We start from the raw sequence: 21371 nt of genomic DNA on the forward strand, positions 1-21371 counted from the left end.
TTATTAAATAAAATTAGGAACTCTAAACCTAACGTTGTAAAATCCTGTGTAAAGAGAGAGAGAGGTAAAGATAGATACCATCAACATCACGTTTCTTCTCTGTCTGGGAAACATTTGACAGGGAAGGCATAACAGCATTAAGATGAAAGCTGAGACTAGGAAGATACGACACCAAGCTGAGAGCTCTGACAAGAAACGCACAGCTCAGTGCTGAAAGCTGCGGCAAGAAAGATCTAAGACAAGTGTTGAGAGCTCTCCTGTCTGAGAGTTGCTGTCATCTCAACACACCCTCATGTGTTGTGCGGTGTCACCTCCAGCTTGCCTCCCAATAGACGTAAACTAAGATATCGACATTTTCCTTACTACCCGCCGCATTCCGATCCAGTAAATTCTCACGTGAGCTGCATCTCTTGCGCTTCTTGTCCTCCAGATGTCAATAGTATCGCTTTTTCTGCACCGTCAAGTTTCTCAGTCTTCTCAATATCTGAATCATCCCTTTTTTTCTTGGTTCAAAGCAGTCATAATGTTTCCTCTAATAACAATTTATGTATTCATATAATAGTATAATTTTTATTATTTACTTGAGCTACGTTTTTTTCTGTATAAACAATTGTCAGTTATTATTTTATCAATATTGTATCTCTTTTTATTACCACATCTTCTATTGCTATATCATCTCTATTATTAGCGCTTTATGAGCTTTTATCTCTATTGTATTGTAGGTATTATTACTGAACGCACATTATTTTCTTTACCACTGGCATAATTTTTATGCTTTATCAGCGAGGAGAGTTAACATGTAACATACATGTCGTCATACTCGAGGGACTCGTGTTTCTTTAATATCCAAAAGCTATGTAACCCTTACAGATTAAAAGAACATTATTTACAGCGTTAATTTCGTTGGCAAATTCTTCAGTCGGTGGTATGAGCAGTGCTACTGAGAATCATTTGTATAGTGAGGCATGGGTAGCGTAAAATACTGATACTGAAAGCCAGTGGTAATCTAAATCAGTGGTACAGTATGTTAGTGGGATTGTAATCCACTGGCTTTTTCGGGTTAGTGTTATTGCAACTTGATGGTACAATATTCCAGAGGTATTGTGAGCAAATGATATAATCTTGGGCAAATGTAAACCAGTGATACTTTTATGCATTTTTTATATGCTCGAAGAATTGTAATCGTAACAACATAAGAATGGAGGAACACTGCAGCAGGCCTACTGGCCCATTCAAGGCATGTTCTTCTCAAAGCCAATCATTCCCACCCAACAATTTGTCCAGCCTTTTCCCAAAGGCACCTAGTAATTTGTTGAAAAATGGTATAAAATACCGACAAATTGAAAAGCAAGATTATATCATTTTTATTCCATTACTACTGTTCTCTCTATATTTGACTGAAGAAGCCTACTGTGTAGGCGTAACGTTCCTTCAATAAAGATGTACATGAATGGTATACAATACCGACAAGATGAACATTAGACACATGTGCAACATGTCGCACTTGTGTGTAATTTTCATCAATAAAGATACCCAACTGTTGCACGTGTCTTAAATTTGCTTCAGTATCTCAGGTACTAATTAAACCCAGCCTTTTTCATTAATATAATTCTCTAATCTCTTTTTGAAGCTTCCCAAGGTTTTAGCTTTTATCACTCTACTCGGAAGATTGTTCCACGCACTGAGAACTCTAAAACCCAGTACTTACCCTAAGCAACTGATTTTCATGGTCAGCAGTATCAGCTTCTGCTTCTACTAGATGTATTTAGGCTGCTGCGCTATCCACTTAGGGTATTAAGGTATCCCCCGTACTCCATAACGCCAGTCCCCAGTGCCTCACTGCAAGCGATTGGCTGAGGGACTGACCACCTCAAAATTACAGCTCTTCAAGTGTGATAGACTGATTATATCATCTTTACACCTCTACTGCTCCCGCTGCCTTCTCTGTACTCCACTGAAGAAGCCTACTGTGTATCCGCAACGTTTCGGAATAAAGATACCTAACTATTGCACATGTCTTACTATCAACGTGATTGGAACTGCTCAGAGCACGTGCTACATAAGATAACCCAGTTAAATATTAGCTTTTCAGATTTGAAGAAAATCAAGAGGCATTCACCAGTCAAAAGAAGGAAACTAATATCAAAATTTCTTCAACAAAAACGTCAGATTAGGATATTACACAGCCAAAATATAATTAAAATTTTCAGTGGCCAAAAGTAGCAGTATTCTAAAATTCACACACCATTAAGCTTTAAGCCGCTCAGAAGCTGTACGATTAAATTATTCTCTTGGAAGGGTTGAAGCTAATCATATGCGACACTCAGAAATTTTCGCCTGAAAAACAGTATGCTAATTTTTCCACTTTCCAAAAAAAAAAAAAAAAAAAAAAAAGCAAACTGGGACCTACACAAGCCAAAATCAATGTAAATTTTTCTCCAAGATTAACGACTTTCTAAGAAGTCAATATACTAAGTAAATGTTATGTAAGTTAGTGTACATAATATATAAATTCCCATGGTCTTGAGGGCCCACAGTTCTTATAGGCACATAAAAGAACGATAAGTTAATTAATTATAGGATAACCAAATTAAGTCAAACACTGACTTTTTTTCTGATCAGAAGAAATATTCGCCAATTATTTCACAGAAATCAATTCGATTAGTAAAACTGACACATAATAACTTACACAACCTAACACCAAGAGAGAAATCACCTCAGCACTGTAAGTTAAAAAGTTACTAGATGTATTTTCCAGTTATCACACAAAATCCAACAAACTGATGCTACTAGACTGCGGACATATGAAACTCGCCTAACATAAAAGTGATCAAGTTCTATACCAAACGAGCCCAGAGTCACGCTCTTACACAACTATGTTAGGAGAAGGCACCATCACAACACAATGCCGGCCACGCACTGGCGTTGATGCATTTTTACCTAAATCACATCATGCAAATCATTCCTCGCCAAGCTGCTGGTGAGGGTGGACGTTTGCTGCACCTCTCTGACCGGCGCAAGTGCTAGTCAGGCTGTCACAATGGTGGTTGGGGTGCGCCGCAGAATTAACAGTTGGCATAGAATTACTGAGAGGTACAATTAATCAAGATTCGGCGTTGATGTTGTTGCCTCTGATTATTCGAGACATATGGGATTGAGGATTGCGACCTTTACGGTGTAGCCTTAAATGGTAACTACAGGATGTTCGTCAAACTACTGTCTTCACAGGTGTATGAGGATCTACTCGATCATTATCAGGATGTTGCTATCGAGGTTAATGAGGACATCCTGGTAAAGAGGGTCGATGTTTCGTGTCAATTTACGTATGTTAAGTTACGTAATGTGCCTTTCGAGGCGAATGAAGCTGACCTACGTAGTGTGTTTGGAAAGTTTGGAACTATACACGTAGCTCAACAAGACAAGTGGACGGCAGGGGCTTATGAGGGTTATCCAGAAGGCAGTTTTAGCCTGAAGATGACTCTGAGGCAACCAATACCTTCGTATGTGTTCTTAGAGGAATTCAGGACAAATACTTGTAACTTACGCTGGACAACGTAGAACTTGTAGACTGTGTGATGGTTATGATCACATAGCGGCTGAATGTGTGAGGCGGAGGACGGAGCAGGGAATACCAAGGAGTGACATTTCGAGGCGAGGAGCTATGGTGACTGATCAGTACCGCCAGGATGGACGTAGGCGTGGTCAGTTGTGGAGTGAGGAAGTGGAGGAAAGGCAACGTGAGGTGGAGCCTGAGGGTGCTGTGGAGCAATTGAGTGCGTCTGCAGAGGGTGTGACGCACGAAGCAGACAAGGACGTAACACATGATGTAGAAATTGACGTAGTGCTTGAGACAGTTTTGCAGGAGATGTTCCCTAAATCGGAGGAAACCTTGATAGAGGAAAAGATGGGAGAACAGGTAACGGAACAAGGGGAAGATGCATGCGGGCCTGGAGGAAGGAATGAAATGTCGGTTTTGCCAAGTAGTGAGAAGGGGAATGAGGTGATAGAGGTGGAGGTGCACAATGAGGAAGGTCAGGAGACAAGCATGGTGGAAGAGGAAGTGACGAGGAAGCGGGCAGCAGTCACGTCTGATTCGGATGACGTCCTCACTCCAGCACAAAGGCCAGGGAAAAAGGCGGGGATTGAACGTGTGTGTAGAGGCAAAGAGAAAAAGAAACGCCAGCAAAGGGTTAGGAGTGGAGGGGGTGGGGTGAGTGCCAAGGACGGTGTGTATGGGGCTACAGGACAGTGGAAAACGTAAGTAGGCCTAAGGTGTATGACAATGTTAATGGATTATGTAATAGTGGTAAGTGTGTATGGTTGAGAGGACTGCTGTTTCGTTACAAGGTAGATGTTGCTTTTATACAAGAGCATAACTTGAAAGCGGGAAAATTGCTGGAGGTGAATGGATATCGGGCTTTTGTAATGCCAACGACACGTTTAAAAGGCGGAGTAGGTGTTTTAATTTGTGAAGTTAAGTCCGTTTGTTTTGCAACGGTTTGAGGGGGGGTGAGGGAAGAATAATGAGGGTGGACGGGTAGTGGATGCGTGAATGCGTGTCTTTTGTTGGAGTGTATGCTCTGGCGGAGAACGATGCGAGGGTAAAATCGGCATTTGTAAGGGATGATCTGGTGTATTTCTTGAGAGCGCTACCCAGGGTTGCATTGATTGGGGAAGATTGGAATTGTATAATAAGATTTGATGTGACGCCAGAGGGGGCGGGATATTTCTCAAACGTGTTGAGAGATTTGTGTAGAGATATTGGGGTACGAGATGCATTCTGGGGTGGAATAGGTGAAGTGCAACATACGTATGTAAGGAGGGATTACGCAGCTATATTGGATAGGATCTATATAACGCAAGGGGTTTCAGTAGTCTTTTTAACACCATAGAAGCAATTTATTCAGATCACAGGGCAGTGGTGGTGGGGGCGGCATGGGATTCGTTAGTGAAACGGTTTGAAAGCTACTGGAAATTAAACATGTGACTTGTTGAGGATGAGGAAGTGGAGGGGGGGTTTGCTTCGTTGTGGAGGAAGCTAAGTGAGGAGGCAAAAAGGGTTGATAATGTGGTACGTTGGTGGGACAGTGTGGCCAAGGAGAGGATTCGTAGGTTTTAAGTGGGTGAGGGGAAGCGCATAAATCAACTGAAGTATGGATTAACAAATTATTGGGAAGTAGATTAGGATACTATCATGAGCAATTAGTGGTGGGAGGGGTATTCCAGACAGAGGCAATGGATGATCTGAAGAGAAGGTTAAGAGAGGTGCAGGAGGAGAGATTTCATGCGGTGAGGATGCAGGCGGGAGTGGAGGAAGTGCTTTGGGGGATAAACCATCGGCATGTGTGTTGCAGAGACAACAGCAGAGGCGGACAGCGACCACGATAGCGGATTTGGAAGTGCACTCTGAGGTGAAAAGTTTTAGGGAAGGGCAGGTGTTAATAACAACGGAGGGGATGAGTATGTTCGCGGATGAGTGGTATGGGCAATATTGGAAAAGTAAAGGGGTAAATAGGGAGGATCTTGATGGGGTGTGTGGTGTAGTGCCCGTAGCTCTGGGGAGAAAGGACAGGGAAGCTTTGGGTGGTGATATTGAAGAGGGGGAGATATGGAGAGGGCTTGTAGACATGCGCAGGGGCAAAGCACCAGGTATTGATGGACTACCAAGTGAATTTTACTTAAAATATTGGGATCTGTTAAGGGGGTTTTTAGTAACACTGTTCAATAGAATGAAAGAGGGGGAGAATTGGGCGAGATGCAAAGTACAGGGGTCGTTGTGCTTGTGTGTAAGGGTAAAGTGCAGAGTACACTTAAGGATTACAGGGCAAATACTCTCATGTGTGTGTGGACTATAAATTGTTCGCGAAGGTTTTGGGGAATAGGTTAAAATGTGTAGTGGGAAGAGTAGTTTCAAAAGGTCAACTAGGGTTGCCAGGATGGTCGATGGTGATGGGGCACGGAATACTTGAGGGGTTTGTTGAGAGTTTTGAGGGAACGCAGGAAGGGGGGGTATGGTGGCGATTGATTGGCAGGGTGCTTATGATCAGGTGGTAAGGGAGGGTTTAAGACAGATCCTTAGCAAACAAGGTTTTGAGGATGAGATTGTGGGGTGGGTTGAAACGTTGTATAAGGGGGCAAAAGCGAGAATTCAGATCAATGGACGTGTGGGAGGTGTGGTGAACATGGATAGGGGCTTGAGGCAGGGATGCCCACTATCACAGTTATTATTTGCATGTGTGCAAGATCCATTTTATAGGTTGGTAGAGACCAGAGTGTGTGGGGGGAGGGGTCGAGGGAGGGCTTGATTAGGCATCATGTGGTAGGTTACGTGGATGACACGACACTCCTAGTCCGGAAGGGAACAAGATTGAGAGAGCTGGGAGGGGTGGTTTGCATGTTTGGAGGGGCAACAGGTATGACGGTAAACGTTGAGAAAACAAAGATCATGGGGCTGGGGGCGTGGAGAGAGAGTTGATTGGGACTGTGATGTGGTGAGAAGGCAGGAAGGGCAGTTATTAATATGTGGCATTTTGTATGGGGTGACCATACGGGAGGCTAGGGAGGCGAATTCGTTGAGAATGGTGGGACGCGTGGAACGTCGGTTGGGGATGCTACGGCCTTATCACTTGACATTATTGCAACGGGCGATTGTTATTAATGTATTGCTGTACAGTAAGGTATGGTATGTAGCAGCAGTTTTTCCGTTGCTGAGAGCTGATATTACTCGTATCCTTAGAAGTGTTTTTAGGTTCTTATGAGGCTCAGGATGTGAATGGATGAAGAGGGAGGTGGTGACTGCCGGTGAGGAAGGGAGGTTTAGGTTTGTTGGACCTGGGGAGGAGGGTGAAATGCATTTTTATCAGGTGGGAGTGGAAAAGACTTGGGGGACAGAGGAGGCCACACATGCAATGGTTGCATGACATTTTGAGGGGAATGTATGGAGGTGAGGAGTGGGCGTGGGAGCCAGAGAAATTACAGGTGAGGGATTTATATCGAATACCGAGGCTAGAGGAGACGGCCCCAGTTGAGGGGCTATTCCCGATGTATGCATGGGGCGCTATATGGAGTCTGTTCGGTAAACTAAAGTTAGGGCCCAGGGTGCGAGAGATCATGTATAAATTTTTACATGGGATTCTGCCTACTGGATCAGTCCTCAGAAATAGAAGTGTCGTAGAGAAGGGTTGGTGTGGGTTACATGGGGAGTTGGAGACAGCCTACCATGTGGCATACTTTTGTGATTATTTGGGGAGTGTGAGGGAATGGCTGGGGAAAGTGGTCAGGAGGATAGGAGGAACTGGGGTGTCGGTGTTGAGAGTACTAAGCCTTGATATAGGGGGGTGGGGGAGAATGTAGCACGGGGAGTCGCTTATATAATAGTGGATTTCGTGTACATATCGTGGGGAATGAGAGGGATGGGTAATGGGGAGGTGAGAAAACGAGTTTTAGCGAGAACTTTTTGTAGGACAAGGAATAGGAATCGGGAAATTTATGGGAGAAGATGGGAGGGAGATTTCACTGAGGGTTACAGGTCCATCACTGTGGGGGAGTTGCTAGTGTTGTGAGGGGGTGGGGGGGGAAGTGGGTTCAGATTGTCGTGTAAAGAGTTCGCTAAAAGGGGGGGGGTAACAAACGGGCTTGCCAAACGAAAGATGTTGGTGGAAGAAGGTTTGGCGTGCATGTGTGTGGGTGAGGGAGAGGTGCAAGTGAGAATGATTGTGTGTAATTGGGATGTGCATGGGAGTGCTAACCAAGTTCAGACGTTCTTTGTGTTAATTAATATTTGTCAATTAAGGCCTTATGAAGAAGGGCCTTTGTAGTAACATACAATATTAGAAGTCTGGGAACGCTGCATGGGACAGCAAACAAAATAGGATTTGCCTCCCATTGTACACTAACTCAGGTATGATATCTATGGTTCTTAAGGTTCTGTTGATATTATGGAACGTACAAGACATAATGTGGTCCTAGCATATGCAACATGTGGGGATGTCCAGAGGGGGTAGGTATAGATGGGTGGGGGGAGGGAGCAACATGATTGAGATCATGTTGAGAGGGATAGCATATTAATTAATATGTATGGTGAGGGCTTAAAATTTTTCTTCCTGTGAGGTTAGGCACTCAATAAAATGATAGCTGTTTGTTTATGATGTGGACGGATCTTGTTACTGCAATTTGACTACAGGAAATTCTTTATAACCAATGTTAGAAATCAACTGTTACATGTTTACATAATGTACTTATTGTATTTGCATTTTGTTTTGTAAGCCATGAAGCAGTTATAACCTTTACCATTTTAAGGTTTAGGAACAGATGTACCATTGTAGTTTATGCTTAATATTCTTACGTGTTGTAAGATTCATACTTTTGGATAGCATTATAGATGTGTTAGGGTTAACTTAGTTTATTGTGCACTCTTGTGGTTCTAATTTTATGTTGTACTTCTCAGATAGGGTGGGGGGTCTGTCTGGGGTACGGGGGTTTTAGTTTGCAGGGTTACGGTATGAAACATACTGTACTCTTTTGAGTTAGTACCTTATGATGTTAAGTCATAGTAAAGAATATCTGGTTTTACTTTTGATGTAGTTTGTACGGAAGTATGTATCAATACTCTCCTTATTTTGGTTATTGTTTGTGTTTTCATTAGATACTTTTTGTTACATGATGTATAATTTTTATATTTGTATGTGGTATTATATGGCCATGGAAAGTTTATTATATCTGTTGATGGATAGGGCCTGTTTGTTATTTATGTGCTGTGACGTACTTTTTAAATAAAATATATATAAAAAAAATCACATCAAGCAACCTTATAAACTAATGAGTTAACTTTGTACATAATACCTTGAGAAGTTCCGTTTTGTGAAGTAACACCAATGGTCAGTATTTTGCAAGACAGACCAAACTATATGTGACACCAAAAAAGAAAAACAAAATTAAACAGTACACTTTCCAGGAGGAGTGAAAAGAAAAAGAAAAGATTTTACCTATTAAATTCTACCTAGAAAGAAACATCACATTATCACCCCCACCTCACAACAATCTTTAGTACACGAAACTTATTCCCCATGATACACCTCTGCAAGAATCAGGAAAACACAGGAGAGGGAAAATATCGGGTGAATAGCCACATAAATTTTGTTGGTGGTTGGTGGGACTGTGGCCATAAAACACTGGAGCCATCACTAAGACCTTCAAGAGGTGGACCTTCCAGGCCGGCACCTTCATGTCATTCCAAGGACCCTGGAGTCACCCCAGTGGTGATCCAAAAAGGTAAAATAGGAAACAAAGTCCTGGAGAACCAAAACACCTCGGATTATGAGACATGACCCAAAAATGGGGGGAGGGGGCCTAACCGCAATCCCCACATTCACCAAAACTTTAGGTCCAACAGCCCTTATACCAACATGAAACACAGGTGAGGCGTCCCAGCCAACAGCTAAAAAAAAAAAAAGTAGCATACCTTACCTAGGCATGGCACCTGATGTGACTACCCCCAAAACACACACACACACACACACACACACACACACACACACACACACTAGGGAATTTTCATACCTCCAACTCCAGCTCAACCTGCCCTTCTCCTTTGGGTGGCCCAAGGTTCCATCTACTTGTCATGTATATTATTTACACAAAACACTGGGTCAGCAACCACATTCTCCATTCCCTTCAAGTAATGAATCACCAGATTTAGAAGTTGGAAAAACAAAACCCATCTAGTGAGTTTCTGATAGTGGTTCCTCATTAACTGAAGGAAACGTACTGGATTGTGGTCATTATAAACCATAACAGGATGCAGAGTCCTTGTTACATACACAGAAAAAAACTGTACTGCCGAAACCAAAGCCAGAACCTCCTTTGCTATGATAGCATAGCTTCCTTGGTGCTGTTACTTTTTGCCGAAAAGTAGCTGACTGGCATTACTTGCCCTGCTCTACCCTGCAACAAGACTGCCCCAACCCCCGTATCACTTTTCAAAACCCAGGGTGGGTAACTCAGGATTACAGGCAAAAAGCTCTTGAGAGTTAATGTCCTACAAAAGGTCCATGTACAAAGACATTAAAGTTACAGGGTCATGAAAATCAGATAATCCTCCCCAAGTTCATTCACACATTTTGCATTCGGTACATCATCGGAGACAATTCAACTTTATTTCTTAAATGTAGCTGGCGGTAGTCAGTGCACGTGTTCAAGGTATCACCTAGTATGAGACCCGTAAAAAACAATGTCCACCGACTCTCGCTGGGTACAAACACAATCTCTAGAAATAAACACTTCACTTCCTTCATATAACTTATTACAGGCCAGCTGATGTCATGCCAGGCCTGCTGACTTTGCTAAATTTCCCAAACCTCTACCTCATTGGGGTTAACATGGCCCCCATTTTCAGCATCCCAAAACTCATTCACTAAGGTGCACCATGGCTGAGCCACCACTACAACCCTCTTTCAGTAGATCCAAACCTTCCACAATCTCGTACAATTTTCCTGCTTACATCATCTTTATCGGGGACCTTATCCGCCATCATTTGAAGCCACCATACTTCCATCGTAGCCTTCCCAGGACTCGGCTCCAATGCCAATCCCATCTCTCAAACTTCCAGAATATGTAGCACCACCTCATGGTCCCACATCATCCTGAGCACTGTTTCCGTCGACCTCATCTTAGCCAGTCTGAGACTAAGAAAAACCACCGAGGGGGAAGTATCACCATCCTCACCTAGCCCATGACTTAATGATTCCAGAGTGGTTCCCCGCACGGTAATGAAAAGGAGGGGAATACCCTCATTCCAGTCCTTCTGGTACTGGGTAAAACAAACTTGCATTGTCCTAAGAGACTGCTTTTCTTTGACCCCTAGAGTGATAGACATTGGTAAATTTAACCTCAAGTAAGTCTCTCAAAAATACATGACATTTCACGAAATATGACTTATGGTTGGCATGTGTAAAGCCTAACTGACAAAAATGTTTCACCAGAAATCTCCAAATCACACACAAAATTATTCAGAAGAGGTATAGACTCTGGTAGCTTGTTAGACAAAGAATTTATTAATAAACACTGGTTATTCAGCTCTCCCTTCTTAACAATTAAACGTCCTTCCTTAGAAAACTAAAAAATACAGAAAATGACACTAATAGTTCTGCTATGACCACTTGGTCACAAGCCTTCTTAAAGAGTGTCTTCCTCATTGGTAAATTTGGGAACCCCGTCCTCCGCAACAGCTGACAACTGGACAGCTTTCAGGTCACAACCTTCCTGGGCTGCTGCAATTTTCAGGGGATTTTGGCCCACATCAGCACCGAGACCTCTTCCCAAAATGGGTTCCGTCTGAGCCGGTTCATCACTGCCCATTCCCCTGCAGATCATACTCAATGAATAGGCTCCCCAGGCTCAAACCGTCACCACAGTCAGCAGAAGAGTCAGTGAGAGAGAGCTCCTGCCTAGAGCCAGTACACACTGGGAATCTTTCAGTCACCGTTGTTCCAGTTTTGTTTATTACAACCTTATAAAGCAGGGTCCTGCAAAACCAAACTTTCCTCACTTTTCTGGAGTCCCACAACATTGTTTCCTAGTAGGTCAACATCTGCAAAAGGTCCATCTTCTGTAATACCTACGGGTAGGTACCCAGACTGGTACGCAGACTCCACCCATAACCTGTGCACTGGAGTCCTGACAGTGAATCCGGTAATCCCTTTGAGAAGTGTCCAACCCGGTGTGTGTCATCCGACACTGGCAATACACCCCTGCGAAGCAAGGAGTATGTGCTACCAGTGTCCCTCAAAGACATAACACCTGTTACCGTACCTTCATTTTGGTGTAAGGCCATCTTAGACAGCTGCACAGACCTTCATCCGAGGGTCTAAGGCAGCTGGTCTTTGTGTAACTTGGGGCAAGACTACAATGTAAGCAACATTATGTAATAACTGGTATATTTATTGGAGAAACATCTGCTGCAGTCTGGTCTCCTAAGCATCTTTCTACAATATGGCTGCAGGTGGCCCTGTTTATTGCAATATGTACAGTGATAAGGTTTAAAAGCCCACAGCCCACTTGACATTGGCTGGGGCATTTGACCTTGGGGAATTGGGCTCTTTCTACCTGTCCCCGGTAGTCCTGGACTTGTGACAGCTGACCTAAAACCTTCCTGGGTATGTAATGGAAAATTAGGCTTATGAAAACTCTGGTGGTGATTAGGCTGGAAAATAGGTGGCTTAAATTTCTGAAAACTTACCACTATTAGTATGTGGTGGGTGGTAACTACTACCAAATTTTTGGTTAGCTAAAAATCTATCACCCAGCTCTAAAGCATTATTAAAATCAAGATCCTTCTCCTCAAGATATGCCTTAAGGTCATGAGGAACATTCCTCAAAATATCCTCTAACAAAATTAATTACCTACTGTGTAGGTAATTACATCCTCATAATTGTCTACACCTTTTGAGCGACACCACCTATTTAGAAGTGACATCTCCTTTCCGTAGTCCACCAGAGACTGCCCTGCCTGAAACGTTAGTCCTCTAAACTTCTGCCGGTACCTTTCCGGCAACATCTGATAAACCACTAAAACTACTTCTTTCAGTTCATTATAATCAGAAAAGGCCGGTCCCACTAGAGAATTAACGGCCTGTAACCCTTTGCCAACTATTTGGGTTCGTGCTAATGTCGCCCATTCCTTTTCCGGCCAATCTTGGGATATGGCCGTACTTTCAAATAACAAAAAACTGGTCTGGGTCTTTCTCTAGGAATTTGGGCACAAATTTTATGGCTTTGTCCAAATGAAAAACACCTACCCTCGCGTCTGTGGTTTGTTGCCTCTCCTTATCTCTTTCTCGAGCCGTCAACTCTTCTAACTTTCTCTGTTCCCTGGACAGATACACGGAGTCGCCGTGGAGAGAAGACGTCGTCGTTCCTGCTCTTCGGTTATCCTGAGTAATTCTCCATCAGAGCAACTCTGAACACTGTTCCTCCAGATTTTTCTTGGGTTATCCTGTGTTGTTCTCGACCAGAGCTGAGAGGAAACTTGCTTGCAGTCACCTCGAGCACCATCCTATCAAGAGGGTAAGGCAGTGACTTGCTTGCTTGTTCACCCCTCTCTTCCCCATCCTTCCTTTTCCTTCCCTCACACAAACATCTACTCTGCTTACATTGCTATCCTTCTGACTTTCCTATCTATTTTTTTCGGCAACTTCACCTACAACATACACAAACGCAACCACAAGGTTCATCCTCACCCCCAATGTCTCAGGGGTCCTCAGCTGGGGATATGACAAGAGCTCAACTAATGTACATGATGGCCAAGGACATAGCTGGTGGTAATATTCAACTCTGCTCTAATATTTTCAATGATTTGTTAATGGCTAATGGGATCACTCCCATTACTATTCCAGATAATGTTAAGGTTATTATGGCCCAGCCCCCTCAAGACAGGAAGTATGTGCCCTACTCTACTTCTACAAATACGCCTAATTCATGCCTTGTTCAGGGCTCACCCGCCTCGCATACCCAGGTTGTCAACTCCCCTCAGCCCGATGAGTAAATACCTGACCCTAACCATGCCATTGGTACACTAAGGGAAAACACCATAAGTGTCCGGGGCCCAAAACTGTTCAACAGCCTCCCATCAAGCATTAGGGGAATTGCCAATAAACCCCTGGCTGCCTTCAAGAGAGCTGGACAGATACCTAAAGTCAGTGCCGGATCAGCCGGGCTGTGGCTCGTACGTTGGACTGCGTGCGGCCAGCAGTAACAGCCTAGTTGATCAGGCCCTGATCCATCGGGAGGCCTGGTCATGGACCGGGCCGCGGGGGCGTTGATCCCCGGAATAACCTCCAGGTAACCTCCAGGTATGCCCCAGAGAGTGGTGCTTACTCTTCCGCTATTGCAGCTATTCCGCTATTGCAGCTGATCCTGTTGAACAAGAACAGGAACTTTCCCAGGATAATTCACCTAGCCTACCAAATTTTCCCTTGGAGCCTCCACAGTCTCCCATTAACTCTCATGAGCCTTTGCTTCCTGAAACTGGGAATATCACACCTCAGTTTTCTGATGATGACTAATGACTAATGCTTCTGTTAATATTACCAACTCTAGTGACCATGGTGACACTTTTAGTACACAAGCAACTACTCAGAATTTCCCTCCTCCCCTTGACGAGTCCAGCAGGGATAGTGTGTATACCAAACATGAATTTACTTGCAGACGTTCAGACCGCAGTACACGTGCGAAATGCAAGAAATAATGGGGATTACAATTTTCCAACTTAATGTTCAACATTTCTTTAATAACCGTTACCTCCTTGAAGTTGAACTACAAAATTACAATCCTGATGTTATACTCTTGAATGAGACAGCTGCGGGAGTTGATCAACATATTAAATTATGTGGTTACTCTACTGTGGAGAAATCGAGAGGACCCCACAGTGGCGTGGCCGTCTTAGTTAAATTAGGTTATGCGTTTCGAAATATTCACGTTGACGAAGATAACATTTTTGTAATAGAACTGACGACATCTCATGGCCAACTATTGATAGGAACTGGATATTTTCCCTCGAGACAACCATATATAGAGTCCATTCCCCTACATAGGGTATTAAGCAGAAATATTCCTACAATTCTAGCGGGAGATTTTAATGTTCATCGCCCTGCCCTCTTTAACTGTGGAGTTGGTAATCCACTGGGCGACTTGAAAGGAAAACAACTATTTAATATCATGACAGCCAGACACTTGTCATTTCAAGGTCCACTCTTCAAATCGTATATTGGTCCTCATCCAGGGACACCAGATATAGTCCTGACAAAGACTGACCTCTTTCATTGTCGTCTCTCTCCTGGTGGAAACGTAGGATCTGACCATATCCCTTTTATAATACAGCTACAAACTTCTCCATTTAGAATACCTGTACCTCCTAAACCCAATCTCAACACCATAGGATTTGACCCCTTCAGAGCATTTCTGGGTGAAGACGAAATTGTGTCGTTGGAAAATCTACCTTTCACTGCAATTGACGACGCGATCAGGTCCTTTCACAATCGAATAATTGATGCTACTAATGCAACTTGCCAATTAGCTTCCACAAAGATCTACCAACAATATAAACCTACGAGGGAAATTAGAGACGGTTTGAGAAATTATCAAACAGAATGTCGAAGGCATCTTCAAACGCGACAACCACCAGTTGCTACATTGCATAGATTGAGGCAAGAATTAACGAACACGATTAGTCATCACAAACGTGACTCATGAAAATTGCTAGTTCTCCAAGCTAATCAGTATAAACGTGAGCCTGCAAAATTTTGGAGTAAGATCCGGCAACTTTTAGGGGCAAAACACAAGGCTCCTGCCTAATTCATACCTTCACTAATGATGATGAGGTTGAGATTAAACTTGACGATCCACAGGACCAGGCTAATTTGATGGGTGATGTATGGGAGAAAATTCCCTCCCACAATAACAGTCATCGATTTAACAATAATCACTATCAGTTGGTCAATGAATGGAGAGATGAGAACTTAGCTGATCTACAACCACTACCTTCCATCGATACATCAACTCTTGAAGAGGCCCACCCGCTTACTAGACCAATCACAGGTGAGTCAGGTTATTGGAATGCATAATAGAGCCCCTGGTCTCTGGAATAACAATGAAACAAATAAAGTTCCTACCCAGAAATTGTCAAGTCTTTGGTTAATATCTTTAATGCCATTTTGGCCTCCGGACATTTTCCAGTTGTTTTTAAGACTGCAAGGATGATCTTTCTTGCTAAACACAATAAAGACATCCATCAACCAGGGAACTATAGACTTATATCCTTACTTGAAGTCACTGGAAAAGTTCTTGAGAAGATCATTTCCAACAGACTGAACTACCTTTTTACTGAACCTTTTTACTGAAAAACAGTTTGGCTTTAGGACACATATTATTATAATCAAAAAGAAGCGCTAAGCCACAAGGGCTATACAGCTTTAGGACACAGAGGTACCCATCATGCAATAAATATTATTTAGATACTGTAGCGAGTCTGAAACATCAGGGCAATCTTGCCCTAATTGCCACCAGAGATGTTCATAGAGCTTTTGATAGCTTATGGCATGATGGTCTTATATACAAACTTATTGACCTACCAGACCGTAACTGGACCTTTCTCAGATTTATATATAACTTAACTCAAAGAAAAATGATTCCAACCTTTAACGGTAGCTGGTGCCCCACAAGGTTCTTCTCTTAGTCCAATTCTATTCAATATTTATGTGAATGATCTTCCTCAACCAGAATTTAACGATACAATTATAACGCAATTTGCAGATGATGTTATCCATGTCGTCTCGTCAACTCCTGTAACAGGAAAATACAAGTATAAGAGTCATAGAAAAAATGAATATTGAACTTCGTCGAACATCTAATTGGGAAAAGAAATGGAGAATTACGACTAACCCTGACAAAGTCCTGGTTAGCAAGATAGGATGTTTTGCATCAACCACCGAAGATAAGGGGGGTATCTCCACAAGAGGTACACCTGTAGCCATTAGAAATCTTCAAGATCTTGGGATATGAAATAGATAGGCTGCTCCACTCAACATCTCACGTCAATAAAAAGATCAACATAGCCAAAGCCGGTCTTATCAGTCTCTTTAGATTTAATCAAGCCCCTTCATATGTCAAAAAACATCTGTATAAATTGATAAGACCTATACTCGAATAGCCATGTGTTCCAATGTCGTTAACAACAAAGACCAACATGCTACGCTTGCAAGGTGTCCAGAATAGAGCTCTCCGATTTATTACGGGTACCAGGAGGAGAGTCAAAATGGCAGATTTACACATACAACAGGATATTACTGCCCTAAATGTACGCCTTGATACGCTTAAGAGACAACTCTATGCAATGCAAGAACTCTACATACCAGAGAGAGAACATCCTCCCCAAATTGAAAATACCACTGACTATATCATTAACACTCCTCACAGGACCCAAAGAATGACTCCCACAGAGAGTGCGTCGCTTCATCCATAAACACGATTACCATCGACAAATTATCTTGAGCAACCTCCTAGCAGATGAAGATGATTGGGTAACACCAGAACCCTTCTATGTCTACTAAGAAAATTATCGCCCCTAGTTATGGAGATATCTTGTATAACATTTCTACTTTCACATCTACTGATATATTATTATTATAATCAAAAAGAAGCGCTAAGCCACAAAGGCTATACAGCATCTACTGATATAAATTCGCTACATTTACTATGGTGGGACACCACCTTGAAAGAAGCTAACTTGTAAAGTAATTCTTATGAATTGTCCAGACAATTATTGCCTTGTCTTGTTTAAATATTCGTTATGTAACCGCAAAAAAAAGCAATTGCAACTTGTATATCTACCACCAATTCAGAGTCATGTACCTATATATCTGTTATATCTATGTGACTCTTGGTGGGTTAGTATTATACCCCTTCAAGAATTTTTTATTATTACACATACACTTTTTCAATTGCACCAAAGTGGCTGGGTCACTTCCCTTTTATATCCTACGTCACTCCCCCTCCCATCCTCTTCCAATATTGCTATCCTTACCCACCTTACCAAAGACTCTGGTCATAAGAATCAGAATCTGTTCCCTGATCGTGGTACGTTCAATCCTTAACCGCTCTTTTTCTTCCGCAACTAGGGCTACTTTCAATCTTATAAGCTCTGCTTCCTTATTCAAGTTCGCAACAGTCGGATTTGATTCCAGGTTTTCTTCAAGATCCATGTTATCTGCAGAATTTTCACTAGTGTTAAACATTTTGGAAATTAATAGCACAAAACACTTGCTATCTACCACAAAACCTACTGATATAAAATAAATCACACAAGGAATTATTACTTAACTACCTAAAAATAAACAGGATTGCACACAAATACCCTGGCAGAAAAATAAGAGCTATTGCACCTGCCAAGGAAAATTATTCCCAGGAAATTAGTTATTAATAACACCCTAAAAATCAGAAAGATTGCACCTGCAAAGGTAAATTATGCACCGAGTATTAGTTATTAATAACACCCTAATAATTAGCAATATTGCACACAAAGCAAGCAGAAACTGGGTTTATTGTATCTGCAAAGGCAAATTATTCCCCCAAAAATACTGTTATTAATAACACCCTAAAAATCAACAATATTGCACCTGCTAAGGTAATGCAACATGTTAGTGCTAGTATTTTATAGTCCTTCTCCAACCAACCAGTAAAATATGATTATTGACTTCTCAGGTTGCAAACTTGAATTATCACATACAATTTGATAATTCTCCCATATACAGCCCTTGTTACGCACAAAGTGGGATTTCCTGGGGCCTAAAAGCCTTGTCTAAGGGACACGGTAAAAGTTACACGAATCTCATACAGAAACAGGCCACCCAGGGCTGTCCCAGTTAAAACAGAAAGCGCTAAACCAGCATTTATTACTTCAATGGGTTGGTTATCAGAGGGTTAGGCCAAATTCCTAGTTAGGAAAATATACATTATTCTTAAAAATATAACCGCACAATTGAAAAATACCTTCATATATCTCTTAGCCTAACCGCTCAAAAAAGGTAAATAAGGAGCAGGCGGCTGGAGAGGCGTATTATTATTATAATAATCGAGGGGGAAGCGCTAAACCCTGAGGATTATACAGCGCCTAGGGGGGGATGTGGAAGGCATTCAGGCTTAATTCGGGGAACTGGAGCACAGATCCAATTCCCTAAATCAAGAGCCCCTCACCAACATCAAGGAACCTTCCTTGAGGGGTGTGGAGGTGACCAGTAGACACCGGGCCTTACAATACCGTTATCTCCTGCCGACACCATATCATCCCACGGAACCCTGACCATATCAGAGCCTAGGTGAGCACACTAGTAAGCTATAAAAGAGCCTATGGCTTGAGTTGCCTAACAAAACAAGTATAAACTTACCTCACAGTAACAGCGCCTGGACAGCGCCTCCTCCCCCTCCAGCTCGGTACACGTGACTGCCCCCAAGCCAAGCCACCCTCGCTGACCCGCTAACTTGGAAAATAAGTCCTGGCAGAATTTCCTTACATTTTACAGTTTAAAGTACTTTACAGTATCCACAAATGCATAACATATTTCTAAAATTATGAGTGACATTTATCCATAAGTCATACATTATAATTTTCAATTATGTTATAGTTCTATATATATTACAATGCAATGCAGACACCCGCATAATATCCGTTAAATGGGATACACAAGCGTTGAGATTTTTGAAACCGATCAAAGCAGCCTGACTCCACCTGCCACACGGGGAAAAAATTTGGAATAGATTATGAGGCATTGTGCATCGGGCACCCAAGTATGCAAATTTTCTCATGAATCTTGCCCACGATGCATTACACTAGTGTTAAAAATTTTAAGGCGACCGATTAAGACGTTATCGAATAATGAAGGAAATTACTTTTAGAAAGCAAAAAAATAATTTTGCTTAGAATATTCCCAAAAAATTTAAAAGTTTCCAGTTGATAAATTAAAAAATAAAAAACAACGGATTTTTTTTTATTTTGTTTTTCTCACTTACATTCTATTTAAATTTTATTACAACCCAATAATGAAAAAAAACTTGATTTTACTTATTTTAAAAAATCAATTATGATTATATTAGTAAAATAAAATAAACAAACTGGCACCCACGAACCCATAAATTAATAAAAAATACTTTTTTTATTGAGATGCACCAGTTGTAGATGATGAAGTTGAGCACAAGAGACATTATATAGTTATTTTTTTTACATTTTATTTAAAACTCAGGTACAAAAATATATGGGTACATAATCAATATGTAACAAGATACAGGCAGTGAACAATAATCAACTGTGACTACACAGTACTGAAGAAGCACATATATAATGACAGAACTGGCTGCTGCACTCAAATCAAACACCGCTTGTACGTACTGTGCTTCACATGAAAAGGTGGTCATATATATATTATATATATATATATATATATATATATATATATATATATACACATACATATATACATACATATACAACCCACCCAGTAAAGCTTACACTCCCCCCCCCCCCCATGAAAACGTGCCACTTTCACCTTAGATACACAGTGACAAATCTCTTATACATACACATTTGTAAAAGCATTAAAAACTTCAATGACAATATATATATATAAACACAATCCAGCCAACTAAACGGCTGACACTATAATACAAGGAATGTCTGAACCTGATGGCTCACATCCACCATAGAACACAATCCACCCTACCCTCATATACCCTATGGTAATAATTAATATCGTGCACGGTGGTGGGTTTAATACACTACCGCTGACACTTCAACCCCCCCCCCCACATGCCTAGTAACTGTGTCTGCCGTCACCACTCATAACCACCAACAGTTCTTGATAGTAATTAGCATCTTATAATATATCACCCTAAAAACACGCTACACACATCAACCTACCACAATAATAAATAAATTTACACATTATTCCCTCCAGCAGACAGATTATTTACACTGTCGGAGATAATCTATACATCACATCCTACAGAGAATGGACAACATTAGACATCTAAAATAATATGACATGTGTATCACATGACCTGCTATTGCAGAGATTACTTAAACTCCTACCCCCCCCAAATGAAAAACTGACCAGTTTCACCTGGCTATACACAAGATCAAAAACTCATTTACTTGAACATATATAATGAAAATGTGAAAAAAAACATCTGTAACAATATATAAGCAAAAACACCCCAGGCAAGATCTTACATTATATACAATACCAAAACGTTCCACTGGAGACCTGGAGTTTACCTGGAGAGAGTTCCGGGGGTCAACGCCCCCGCGGCCCGGTCTGAGACCAGGCCTCCTGGTGGATCAGAGCCTGATCAACCAGGCTGTTGCTGCTGGCTGCACGCAAACCAACATACGAGCCACAGCCCGGCTGATCCGGAACTGACTTTAGGTGCTTGTCCAGTGCCAGCTTGAAGACTGCCAGGGGTCTGTTGGTAATCCCCCTTATGTGTGCTGGGAGGCAGTTGAACAGTCTCGGGCCCCTGACACTTATTGTATGGTCTCTTAACGTGCTAGTGACACCCCTGCTTTTCATTGGGGGGATGGTGCATCGTCTGCCAAGTCTTTTGCTTTCGTAGTGGGTGATTTTCGTGTGCAAGTTCGGTACTAGTCCCTCTAGGATTTTCCAGGTGTATATAATCATGTATCTCTCCCTCCTGCGTTCCAGGGAATACAGGTTTAGGAACCTCAAGCGCTCCCAATAATTGAGGTGTTTTATCTCCGTTATGCGCGCCGTGAAAGTTCTCTGTACATTTTCTAGGTCGGCAATTTCACCTGCCTTGAAAGGTGCTGT

General features: G+C 42.0%; 1 long non-coding RNA gene across 3 annotated transcripts in view; it reads right to left on the bottom strand.

Annotated features, from left to right (window-relative positions):
- The window catches only part of LOC138854068 (uncharacterized), a 71299-nt gene extending 52258 nt beyond the window's left edge, over positions 1-19041 (bottom strand). For 2 of the 3 annotated variants that reach the window (XR_011393266.1, XR_011393268.1), the window contains exons 1-3: positions 18936-19041; positions 17580-17758; positions 16189-16335 (exon numbers count right to left, since the gene is read on the bottom strand). This is a non-coding gene — a long non-coding RNA (uncharacterized lncRNA). Of the gene's footprint in view, positions 1-12794; positions 13052-16188; positions 16336-17579; positions 17759-18935 lie in introns of all 3 variants that reach the window. The other variant, XR_011393267.1, reaches the window with a different exon arrangement.
- Between the last annotated feature and the right edge of the window lie 2330 nt (positions 19042-21371).

This window comes from Cherax quadricarinatus, chromosome 48 (genome assembly GCF_038502225.1).
Source record: "Cherax quadricarinatus isolate ZL_2023a chromosome 48, ASM3850222v1, whole genome shotgun sequence".
NCBI classification, from domain to species: domain Eukaryota; kingdom Metazoa; phylum Arthropoda; class Malacostraca; order Decapoda; family Parastacidae; genus Cherax; species Cherax quadricarinatus.